Below are 12,654 nucleotides of genomic sequence, written 5' to 3'. Positions count from 1 at the left end.
AGGAGAGAAAGTTTAAGAATCATTGGACTACCTAAAATCCATGACAAAAAAAGCTTGGATATCACAATTTGAAATATTATCAAAGAAAACTGCCCCTGATTTTCTAGCTTGAGACTAAAATAGAAATTGAAAGAATCCACAGATCACCTCCAGAAAGAAATCCCCAAATGACAAGTCCCAAGAATATAATAGCTAAATTCAAGAGCCTCTAAAACAAGGAGAAAATACTTTTAGCAACCAGAAAGAAGAAATTCAAGTATCATGGAGCTACAGTCAGGATTACATTATATTCAGTAGCCTCCACCTTAAAGGATTGGAAGGCCTGGAACATATTCCAGAAGGCAAAAGACTTAGGTTTACAACCCAGAATCACCTATACAGCAAAACTGAATATATTCTCCCAATAGAAAAAAATAGTCATTCAATAAAATAGAATATTTCCAAGCATTCTCAATGAAAAGAACAGACATAAACAGAAAATTTGAAGTCCAAACACAAGACCCTAAAGGCACAAGAGAAACTTACAAAGGTAAATAAGAAAAAGAAAATTTAAGGGACTCAATAAAGTCAAATTGTATGTATTCCTACATGAAAAGAGGATATTTGTAATTCTTAAAAGTTTTTTTTTAAAAGTCAGTAATAGAGAAATTAGAAGGAGTATACATAGAGGGTGTGGAATTAAGCTGATTAGGATGATATGATATAAAAAATCAAGGTGTGATAAAGAGAATTGTACTGAGAGAAAAGGGAAGGAATAAATGGAATGGGATAAATGATCTCACCTAAAGAGGAATTAAAAACTATTAGAGTAGAAGGGAGAGTGAGGGTGGTGAAGGGATATGCTTAAACTTTACTCTCATCATAACTACTTCAGAGAGAGAATAACAACTATACTCATTAGGGTATAGAATCCTATCTTACCCTATAGAGAAGTAGGAGGGGACTAAGACAAGGGAAGGGGGAATTAAGGGGGAGTGATAAAAATCAAAATGCTGGTGAGAAGGATCAAAATAGATGGAGGGAAATATACATTTGGTAATCATAACTAGATATGTGAATGGGATGAACTCACCCATAAAATAGAAGCAGATAACAGAATGAATTAAAAACCAGAATCCTACTATATGTTGTTTACAAGAAAAACATTTGAGGCAGGGTGACACACACAGATTAAAAATAAGGAGCTGGAGGAGAATTTATTTTGCATCATCTAAAATAAAAAGCAGGACTAGCAATCATGATCTCAGACAAACCTAAAGCAAAAATAGATCTGATTAGAAGAGATAAGGAAGGAAATTACATCTTGCTAAAAGGTACTATAAACAATTGTGTAATATCAATATTAAATATATATGCACCAAATGGGATTTTAAAGGAGAAATTAAATGAATTTCAGAAGGAAATAGATAGTAAAACTATTCTAGTCAGACCTTAACTTCACCCTTTCAGATCCAGATAAATCAAACCAAAAAATAAAAAAGAAAGAAGTAAAGTGAGTAAATGAAATCTTAGAAAAGTTAAAACTAATAGATCTCTGGAGAGAAATGAATGGCATTAGAAAGTAATATACCTTCTTTTCAGCAGTACATGACTCCTACACAAAAATTGACCTTATATTAGGACATAAAAATTTCAAAACCAAATATAGAAAAGCACAAATAATAAATGCAAACTTTTTGGATCATAATGAAATAAAAATTATAACCAATAATGCTCCTGGAAAGAGAAATAAAAAAAACTAATTGGTGACTAAATAATCTAATGCTAAAAAAAGAAGGGTCAAAGAACAGATTATAGAAACAATCAATAATTGTATTAATGATAATGACAATGAGGAGACAACATATCAAAATTTATGGGATATAGTCAAAGCAGTACTTAGGGGAAAATTTATATCTCTAAACACATCAATAAAATAGCAAAAATGTAGATAAATGAATTGGGCATGCAACTAAAAAAATCTAGAAAAAGAACAAATTAAAAGTCCTCATTTAAAGACTAAATTGGAAATTTTAAAAATTAAAGGAGAAATTAGTAAAATTGAAAACAAAAGGATTATTGAGCTAATAAATAAGACTAGGAATTGGTTTTATAAAGAAACAAATAAAATGGAGCATTGACTAATTTAGTTAATAAAATGAAAGAAGAAAATCAAATAATCAGTATTCAAAAATAAACAGGGTGAACTCAACACCAGTGAAGAGGAAATTAAAGTAATCATTAAATGCTATTTTGCCCAATTATATGCCTATAAATCTGACAATTTAAGTGAAGTGGATGAATATTTACAAAAATACAAATTGTCTAGATTAACAGAAGAGGAAATGGAATTCTTAAATATTCCCATATCAGAAAAAGAAACTGAAAAAGCCATTAGTGAACTCCCTAAGAAAAAAATTCCCAGGGTCAGATGGAATCACAAGTGAGTTCTATCAAATATTTAAAGAACAATTAATCCCAATAGTACATAAACTATTTGGAAAAATAGGCAGAGAAGAAATCTTACCAAATTCTTTTTGTGAAACAATTATGGTACTCTTACCTAAGCCAGGTAAAGTAAAAACAGAGAAAGGAAATTTCATTAATGAATATTGATGCAAAAATTCTAAAAAAGATACTAGCAAAGAGACTATAGCCCCATATCACAAGGATCATTCACTATGATCAGGTGGAATTTATTACCAAGAATGCAGGGCTAGTTAATATTAGGAAACTATCATCATAACTGACCATATCAATAACCAAACTAACAAAATTATCTCAATAGATGAAGAAGAAGCCTTTGACAAAATACAGTCCCTATTCCTATTAAAAACCTTATAAAGCACAAAAATAATTGTGTCATTCCTTAAAATGATAAGTAGTGTCTATCTAAAACTTTTAATAAGTATCATCTGCAATGGGGATGTTAGAAGCCTTCCCAATAAGATCAGGAGTGAAGCAAGGTGTTCATTATCACCACCATGATTTAATATTCCATTAGAAATGCTAGTTTAGCAATAAGGAAAAAAAAAGAAATTGATGGAATTAAAGTAGGAAATTATGAAACTAAATGACTACTTTTTGCAGATGGTATGATGGTATATATTTAGAAAATCCTAAAGAACCAACTAAAAAACTTTCCCCCATAACTCTCATTTCCTTTCCACTTTTTTCATTAGTATTTTCATTTCATTTATAAAAATACTTTTAAATATTAAGAAAATTGCTTCATTTCTTTTAGGAATTTTAGTTGAGCTTGTACTCAAGTGGCACTTTTCATTAAGGCTTCCCCCCGAGATCTTTTGAGTAATTCTTTTCTTCTGGATTTGTGTTGCCAGTGTTCTATTACTGTAATAGTTTTTTTTTATCATAAGATTCTTTTTTTTTGTTAACTCATTCTTCCAGTCTAATTTATGATTCAAGACTTTATCTTAGGGTTGGAGTCTATACACTTTTGGGAGAGAGGTCCTATTGCTGCTTTCTTGAGGTACTGGGGGTCATTTTATTCTAGTATCTCATGACAGCTTAAGATAGGGCATGCTTTCAGTGTTCCCTATTCTTATTTGGGGCAAAATCTGTCACATTAGTATGATCTCTCCAAGTTCCTGAACTGGTTTCAGAAATTTATCAACATGCCTGTTGGCTTGCCTTGGTTGAAATTTTTTAGAGTGCTGCTGAACTAGACAATTTTCAGGAAACCAGAAAACTCTCCTAGAACAGTGGGCTTCCTTTCATCCTTCTTGTCCTGCTTATTCTGCAGTATATATCAGACTAGGCTAGCTAGAGTCTGCAATTGAGTCTTCACTTGATGGCAATATTACTAAAATACCAATCCTTTTAAATTTATAATCATGTACCTTCTATTATTGCATGCCTAGAGATTCTCTTCTTTTTGTTACTTCCCTCAATTAAAGCAAAATGGATTGAGTGGAATTTTCCACTGTGAATGGAACCTAAGTATCTTAGAATCAGAGAAAGAATAGATCTCCCCTGATTGTGAAGATTTAAATTGTAACCCAGGCCCATTTTTAGATTTTAATCTCCAAAAGTATAAACACCCTACTTAAAAGTTGAGTGTGAAGATCTGCCCATTTTAGATTTAACCATCAAAGGTGCAAACACGCCATTCACACTTGAGTGTGATAGTGGGGGACAAATCAGAATCGACTGACTGACTTCTGGGCAGTCCTAGAGTAGAGCGTCAACTGTTATTGATAGATATAGAATTAGGAGAAGGCACAGGAAGTGATGCAAGAGAAAATATCTTCTACGTTTATAAGACACCCAGCTTTGTAAATTACTTTGTGAAAAGACCATAAAAAATGTTCTCTATTTCATTAGATTTACATTGGTTTCTTCCCGTTCCCAGTTTCTATTGGCACCTCTTTGAACTTAACTCTGAAATCCCAGCATTTTTTTCATTTCTCATTTTCTGCAGGAGAAATCAATCAATATTTGTTAAGGGTCTACAAAGTGACAGGCATTGTGCTAAACCCTGGTAATACAAAAAAGTAGGAAGAGATATCCATGTCCTCCAGGAGCTTACAATCTAATGGGAGAGACAACTTGCAAACAAATATATACAAAGCAAACTATATGTAGAAGAAATAGGAAAGAATTAGCAGAAGGAAGATACTAGAATTAAGAGGGACCAAATTTCATTATCACTTGTTAATTTATTGGTATTGCTAATGACTGTGTTTGAAAGAAGAAAACATGGTGGCTGGCAAGGACAAGTTCCTTCATCTGATGGCAGTCATCTTTCTAAGGATCAGCTTCTGTCATGTCTCTCTCCTTCTTTCTCTCCCATAGGAAATATAGGAGAGGATTGTAGACATACTTTGTATGTAATGCAATGTAATGTAAATGTAATGGCTCTGTTTCTTCATTTATAGCAAATTAACTTTAAAGTCCATTTCTGGGCTGGGAAATTATTTGACAAACATTAATAGTGACAAATTTGCAAAGAGAAGTCTTATTGATCCAATAGTTTAGGAACTGAGGTAGCAGCAAAGATTTTTAATAGGCCTTCAACCGCCCTAGGTAAATTTTGTGTTTCCCTGCTGAAGGCCACTGTATATAGGATCACATTAGAAAATGAATGCAGTACAATGATGAAGGTAATGATTACATTGCAGCTCAGAGACTTTGAAACCTGGCCATGGAAAAAACAATGGGCCTTTAATTATCTAGAGAGTTGGGTACGCTTCTCATGCAGAAGGTTCACAAAGATACCACTGAAAGGGATGTCAGGGAACAAAAATAGCAGTAAACACTTTTGAAATTACCACTTAAATTAAATGATGTGGAGATCTAACTTCAAAAAGTAACCCTGTAGGGCACTTTGCAGTGCTGACTAACAAGTAGTCCAAGATGCAAGATATGGGTATCCCTGTAGTGTTCACTGGGGAGTTCAGTGATTCTTTTGATGAATCATATCAAATATTCATTAGCCTACTCCCATGTGCCCATCACTAGGACATGTGTAGGTGCTCTGGGGAGCAGTGCATGAAAAAAGTGTAAAATACATTTCTATTCACGAAGAACTTGTCATCTACTTAAAATATTTGGGTCATTAAATTGTATAAAAACACAAAAAAAATAATGTAAAAAGTTTAAAAGACAAATAAAAAATCTATCTTCATCTTAAAGTTACAGTAAGCCCCTTTATAATGTGGTAAAATGAATAAAATAAGAACTCGTTTTTTATCTGAATAACTTTAATGAAAGAAGAAAAACCTGAGTTTCCCCCGTCTGAAATTAACTAACTTTGCTAAACTTTGAATCTAACTCCCTGGAAGTAGGGGGTGGGTGTGGGTGTGTGTGTGTGTGTGTGTGTGTGTGTGTGTGTGTGTGTGTGTGTGTGTGTGTGTGTGTGTGTGTGTGTGTGTGTGTGTGTGTGTGTGTGTGTGTGTGTGTGTGTGTGTGTGTGTGTGTCCCTCCCTAGCACAGGATTGGTTCAATTCAAGACCAATTGCACACCAGGAAGTGGGGGGTGTGGTCCCTCCCCCAGCATGGGATTGGTCCATTCAAGACCAATCCCATGTCAGGAAGTAAGGGGGAGGGACCCCCTAGGGCACTTTGAGGGGATGCAGTTCCCCAGGCCACAACACTTTAAAACCCACAGTGGACAATACATGTTTGAATTTTAATTCTTAACCAACAATTCAGCAAATATTTATTAGGTGTAAGATGTAATTCTGGGTTCTGTGAGAGTCACACAGATGTTTTAGATGGGAACCCCAAAAGCTCTCAAGGAACTAGGAAAGAGCCTAAGATGTGCAGATGAAGTAGGAAATGAAGCAATAAACTTTTATTAAGCATTTGCTAAGAATGAGACAATGCTAGGTGCTAGGGATACAAAGATAAAAATGAAGCAGTCCCTACACACATGGAATTTAAATTTTACTAGGTTGAAACAACATATGTACAGGCAAATATATCAACAATGCACACACTGGGGCAGGGAATCTATAAGACTGAAGAGGTGGGGATTGAGAAGGGGACTCCTGTAGGAAGTATATTACTTGAATTGAATGCTAAAGAAAGCTAGTGATTTCAGAAAATGAAGTTAAAGAAGAGTTATTTGTAATTGTTTTATTAGCAAAAAATGACATTCTCTCTCTGGCTTCCCCTCAGCCTCCTTTGAGGGAAGACACCCCAAACCTTTATAATAAAATATGTAGGAAAACATATTCTAGAACTGGCTATACTAAAAAAACAAAAACTAGAATTTATATAGTACTTTTAGGCTGGCAAAGCATTTTTGTAAATATTATTTCACTTAATCCTTACAAAAACCCTTGGAGACAGGTGCTATTCTTAGTCTCATTTTACAGATGAGTAAACTGAGGCAGAGAAAGGTGAAATGACTTGCCTAGTGTCACATAGTAAGAATATGAAGCAGGATTTGAAATTCAGGTCTTCCTGACTCCTGGTCTAATGCTTTATTCATTATACCATATAGCTTCTTGTCTCAATCTGCATCCTGAGATGTGGGGAGTATTGTTTCATTATTGGAACTCTGAAATTATGACTCATCATTGCATTGATCAGAATGTTTTGAAGCTTGCAAAATTGTTTTTTTGGAATAGAAGCCTTGGGTTGAAGACCAAATAGTGAAACTTTTTAGTCATGTCTGGTCATAAGAAAGCCCCTTAACCATTTTGTGATTCATTTTTCTCATTTCTAAAATATGGATGAATACTATTTATATGACCTACCTCATAGGGTTGCCATGTGGATCAAATGAACTATTATACTATATGATAGAACTTGGTAAGCTTTAAAGCCTTAAGTAAATATGAAGTACTATATTTATTTATTGACATATCTTATCTCTCCTGTAATAATTAAAATAGTGGAAGACAGAAACTGTGGCAGATAAAGAGTGTTTGGCTTAAATTGTGACTGCAGAAAATATGGTTTCCAGTCAATGTCTTGTTTAAATCAAATAATATAAAGTGGTCGCCAGGGAAAAATTCCCAATTATTAAATATACCCGTCAGCTGGGTTTTATAGGGATTTTAATTAATACAAATGAGGAATTAAAGAAAGAGAGAGAAGAAAAAGGGAATAATGAGAAAAAAGAGCTAGGCCAGCTTAGGCCAGCCTTAAGAGAGAGAGATCAATCAGTCTTTTATCCACTCACCACAAGATTTGTCCCAAGCAAAGATTCTAGTGTTCAGAGAGACACCAGTTCAGCTTTGGCCAGCTGCCATCTCCAGAGAGAGTTCCTCTGAGACTGTCCTTCAAGGCAGCTTTTCCTCTCCTTTTAAAGGGAATTTTCTCCTATGTCACCTCCCCTAAGTTCTTACATCTACCAATCACAGTAGACATTTTCCAAAGGACAGACCATTCTTAATTCACACCTAAGAAGGCTTGAACTTTTGATTAAGTTCACACCTGAAAAACTCTCTGAGTGAGTTCTCACCTCTTTGCTCCTTGTAAATTCACAAGTTGCCTGACCTTTATAGGTACTTAGCACCCTTTTGTATTAGATCTAAAAATAGGCACAGCTTAAGAACTTTTGCCTTACTAAAAGTATGGGTTTAAGTATTTTTCATTGTTCAGCAAGGAGTTTCTTCCCCTAAAGCAGGCTTAAGTAGGGGTGGAGTAGAGGTCTCACATTCCTGATCTAAGTAGAAGTCTCACATTCCTGATCTAACTTCCTTCATTGTTTAAAATGGGGAATGGTCTTAACCAAATCTTATGAAGTAGGGTCTGAGAACTTTTAAGGTTCACACTCCCTCATGGGTTGTAGGCTTTTTGGAAGGCTCATTTATCCTTTTATTTCCTTTAACCTCACCTTTATACAGCTCCTTAAGATTTGCAAAGTATTTCATATCCAGGATATAATAATTTGATCCTTTTGTTGGCCATGTGAGGTAGGTGACTTTTTATTCCCATTTCATGGAGAGTTTAAGTAACTTAACTATAATAACCTGAGGTAGCTAGTTGGTTGACTGGATAGAATGATGGGCTTAGAATCAGAAATACTAGATTTCAAATTTAGCTGCAAACATTTACTGGATGAGTGCCTCAGTTTCCTCAACTGTAAAGTGGAGATAATAATTACATCTACCTCGTAGGGTTGTTGTGAAGATCAAATGAGATAATAATCAGAAAGCCCTTGATACAATGTCTGGCATATCATAGGTACTTAATAAATGCTTATTCCATCCATTCATCCATTGTCATATGGCCATAAGAGGTTTTTGGCAAAATTTAAACCCATTTCTTCCTGCTTACAACTCCAACATTGTATCTATACTATGTCAGATTGATTAAAGGTTTGTTAAATAAACGGGTGAACGAAGTGGCAAAGACAGACTGCAATTAGGTTTCTAGATTCAAAGTCCAGTATTCTTTTCACTGTACTGTGGGGATTTTCATCACTATTTACTTTATGGGCCAGATTGACCCTTTGTTCTCTACCCTTTTCCCCTAATGCCTTACTCTGCTGCTTAGCATCTATGTGATTTTGGGCAAGTCACTTACCCTCTTTAGCCCCCAATTTCTTCATCTGCAAAATGAAAAAGTTGCATTAGGAGACTTCTAAGACATCTTCTAGTTCTTAAATCTAGGATCCAGCAATCTTTTAGTGCCCAGTTTGCTCAGCTTCATCTCTACCAGAAAAATCTTCACATCTGGGTGTGAGAACAAACTTAGCCAGTCACCCTTTGGGGGACGAAAGACCAACCAAACTATTGTGGAGGTGTGTATGGATGGGAAGTTACCTATGCACTTGTTTGGATAGATCAATCAACCCATTAGTAAACTACCTACTATGTGCTAGATGCTAATAGAGCATTCCTTAAGTACTTGCTATGCATGAGGAACTTTATTGCTATAGTTTTGTTTTATTAAGATTTAAAATAGAAGATTTTGGATTTTTTTTTTACTCTATCCACAAATCATTTTTCCTTCTCTTCCATTTCCATTAATCCCAAACTCTTTCTGTGCCCATGAGTTGACAGATGCTTTATTATTTTTTTCTGGAGTCTGCCAATATTTATTTATGTTATTTAATTCTAGAGGTAAATATGCTGCAGTCAAGTATCCACCCAGTTGTGACTACTGAGTCACTCTTTTTCTCTCTCAAAGTGAGGAGAGAAAAAGGAGCAAGGACCCTTGGGAATATGATGGGAATCTATTTTGAGCACCTATATTGAAATCAGAAGGGGGAAGTTGTTGAACAGTATCATTCCCCTCCTGTTTAGGACTAATACACATCTCCCAGCTTTTAAGAGGTGGAAGAGGAGGAGGAGTAGGAGAAGGAGGGTGGAGGAACATCTAATCTGGATTCAAGTCAGGTTCTGAGCATGAAAAAATCCTTTCTTCTCAGGAAGAGCAACTGAAGTTGAAGTACAAAATCCTTCAAGCCATTTATCCAGATAGGCAGTGATCCCTGGGCAAAAACAAAGCAAGGTGATATTTTGAAGCTCCAGCTCTTTGTTGGCATGGCTCTGAACACCTACTGCCCAAGCACTCCCATCCAGATGTTTATTCTTCACTTTGGCTTTATCAGGGTATTTGGGGTGGTGGTGGAAAGGAACTTTCTTCTTTATGGGTTTGGTGTGAACTTCACAAGGAAAGACAATGGTGAAACACACAACAACCTGGCCTGGTGATGTGGGAAAAGCTCTGGATTTGGAGTCAGAGGGCAGGAATTTAAAACCCAGCTCTGCCATTGGCTGTTTGTACATCCTTGAACAAGTCGCTTTAGCCTTTTAAGTCTCAGTCTCTTGAAACTGCCGATCAGAGAACCAACTCCAAACCTGAAAGGGTTTTTAGAAAGAATTTTATTAAGTCCTTTAACCAAGAAAAGAGCCAAGAAGGGGGTGGCCAACGGCCCTGATCCTCTTTAAGTTTGACATCGTAAAGTGTTCAAACAAGGTTATAAAGATGCAACTGCTACTTAGAGGCACACAGATTGCTTGAGATGTTTATTGGCAGGCAGGTCTAAACATTCAATAAAGTTTGAGTGAGGTCTAAACATAAAGACTGAGTGAGGTCCAAGCATTCCAATAAAGAATATCACAATGAAAGGTTATAACAATATAAAATCATAAAAGATTATTATTATGGGAGTACCTGGGTGGCTCAGTGGATTGAGAGTCAGTCCCAGAGACAGGAGGTCCTGGGTTCAAATCTGACATCAGACACTTCTTAGCTGTGTGACACTGGTCAATCCACTTACCCCCAATTGCCTAGCCTATACTGCTCTTCTGCCTTGGAATCAATACACAGTATTGATTCTAAGACTAAAAGTAAGGTTTTTTTTAAAAGATGATTACAATGAAAGAGTGTAACAATACAATATTATAAAAGGTTATTAGAATGGAATTATTCTTGGAATTGCCAAATTAGAAGGCTGGACTAAATGATTCTAAGGTTTCTTTTGCTTCTTAGTCTCTAATCTTATGATCGAGTAAACAAGTTATTTGACTGATACACAGTTTAGCTGAGAAAATGGAGTCTCTTTCTTTGGTTTATTTTTATTATTATTTTTTTCTGGAGACCCTGACTGCCAATGTGGGTCTTTACCATATGGTGGCCAGCTGTAAAGTACTATGAAAGGTAGAAAAGCCTGGGGGGTTGGGGGGTTGGGGAATGGAAGAATGATTTTTAAAGCCTCAAGGCTAGATGACCCCAATTTAATTATTTCAAGGCCAAGGACTTGGAAATGAATTTGATATTAGCACCACAGCACAGAAAGTTAAATATTGAATATGGCTTTTGGAAATGAGTTAAGGGATTTCCAGGTGGTTGATGTTTCCAGGTGGAGTGGAGATGTTGAGAAACCAAAAATTTTTAATGATAACTGACATTTCTGGAGTCCTTTACAATTGACAAAGATTTTTACATTCTTTTCTTGGATTCTCAAACCAGGCCTGTGAGATAGGCACTTGCAAGTATCATTATCCTAATCTTAGAGATAAGGAAATTGAGACTCAGGGAAAGCACATGACTTTCTAGGAATATACAATTAGAGTCATAAGTAGGATTTGAATTCAGACTTTCCTGACTTCAAAGCCTATATGCTAATACTTTTCCTATGGTACAATTCCTGATTCAAATTATCCTCTCTGTGGATAAAATAAATCAGTTCTCTATCGTGAACATCTTTGGGTGTTGTAACTTCAACAATTTTGGGGAATTGAAGTTTATGAACTGGGAGCCAGACAGTAGAAAGATCCGGGAGTTGGAAGATCAGGATATACAGGGATGAGGAAGAGGATGATTCAAAAAAACCTATAAGTTTAGGAAGTCTGATAATAGGATCAACTATTTAGAGCTGGAAGGGACCTGAGGAAAGAACTCTTGTACCACTTATTAATTTTGCAACTGAAGATAGTAAAGTCAGGGAGGTTAAGTGATTTAACCAAAGGCACAGTATATCAGTTTGAGACTTAGGCTGGAACTCAGGTCTTCTAATTCTAAACATTTCTTGATAACCTTGTTTGAATCCTAGAATTTTGATAGTAAACATTTTGTAGCCCATGGCCCTGCAATTTGGAAATTCTGATGACCCTAGGCATTATAGAATGCATAAGAGAAAAAGGAAAGAGAGAGAAATGTAGAAAAATCGCAGGTTCAGGTTTTGGAGATTCAGTTTACAAGAGCAGAGCAAGATTCTGGTTCCCTGAAAGGAAAGTTGGAGAATTTCTTTCCATGTAGTTAATAGACATGGGTTGAGCAAGAACATAGGGAGCTGGTTTCAACCTGAAAGTATTTTATTAAAAAGAGTAGTAACCTCAAAGGATGAATTAAAGAGGGTTTTACTGGTAGAATGGACTCCAAACAAGGAGGAATATGGAACAGCTGGTTTAATAATCATACTGTGGTAGATTTAAAAATGAACAGGACCCTAGATGTTCATCTAGTACCACTGCCCTTGCATCCCTATTCATGGATGAAAAAAATTGAGACTAGAGAAGACTAAAATATTTACCTGAAGTCATACATGTTATAAGGAGTAAAGGCAGGTTTCAGAATTAAAAAAAGAGCTTTAGACTTCAGATCAAACCTTTTTTTCCTCCTCATTTGACCACTGGGTATGGTCTGCTGCATATGAATTTGTTGGTTTGAACCGTTATGATTTGGAATCTTACTTCACACATTTTTTTTTAAAGCTTGGAGTTCTTGTCAAAATAGAATCTTATATTC

This window comes from Monodelphis domestica, chromosome 1 (assembly GCF_027887165.1).
Source record: "Monodelphis domestica isolate mMonDom1 chromosome 1, mMonDom1.pri, whole genome shotgun sequence".
Lineage (NCBI taxonomy): Eukaryota > Metazoa > Chordata > Mammalia > Didelphimorphia > Didelphidae > Monodelphis > Monodelphis domestica.
The sequence above is the reverse complement of the archived record's forward strand: the minus strand, read 5'-3'. Positions refer to the sequence as shown.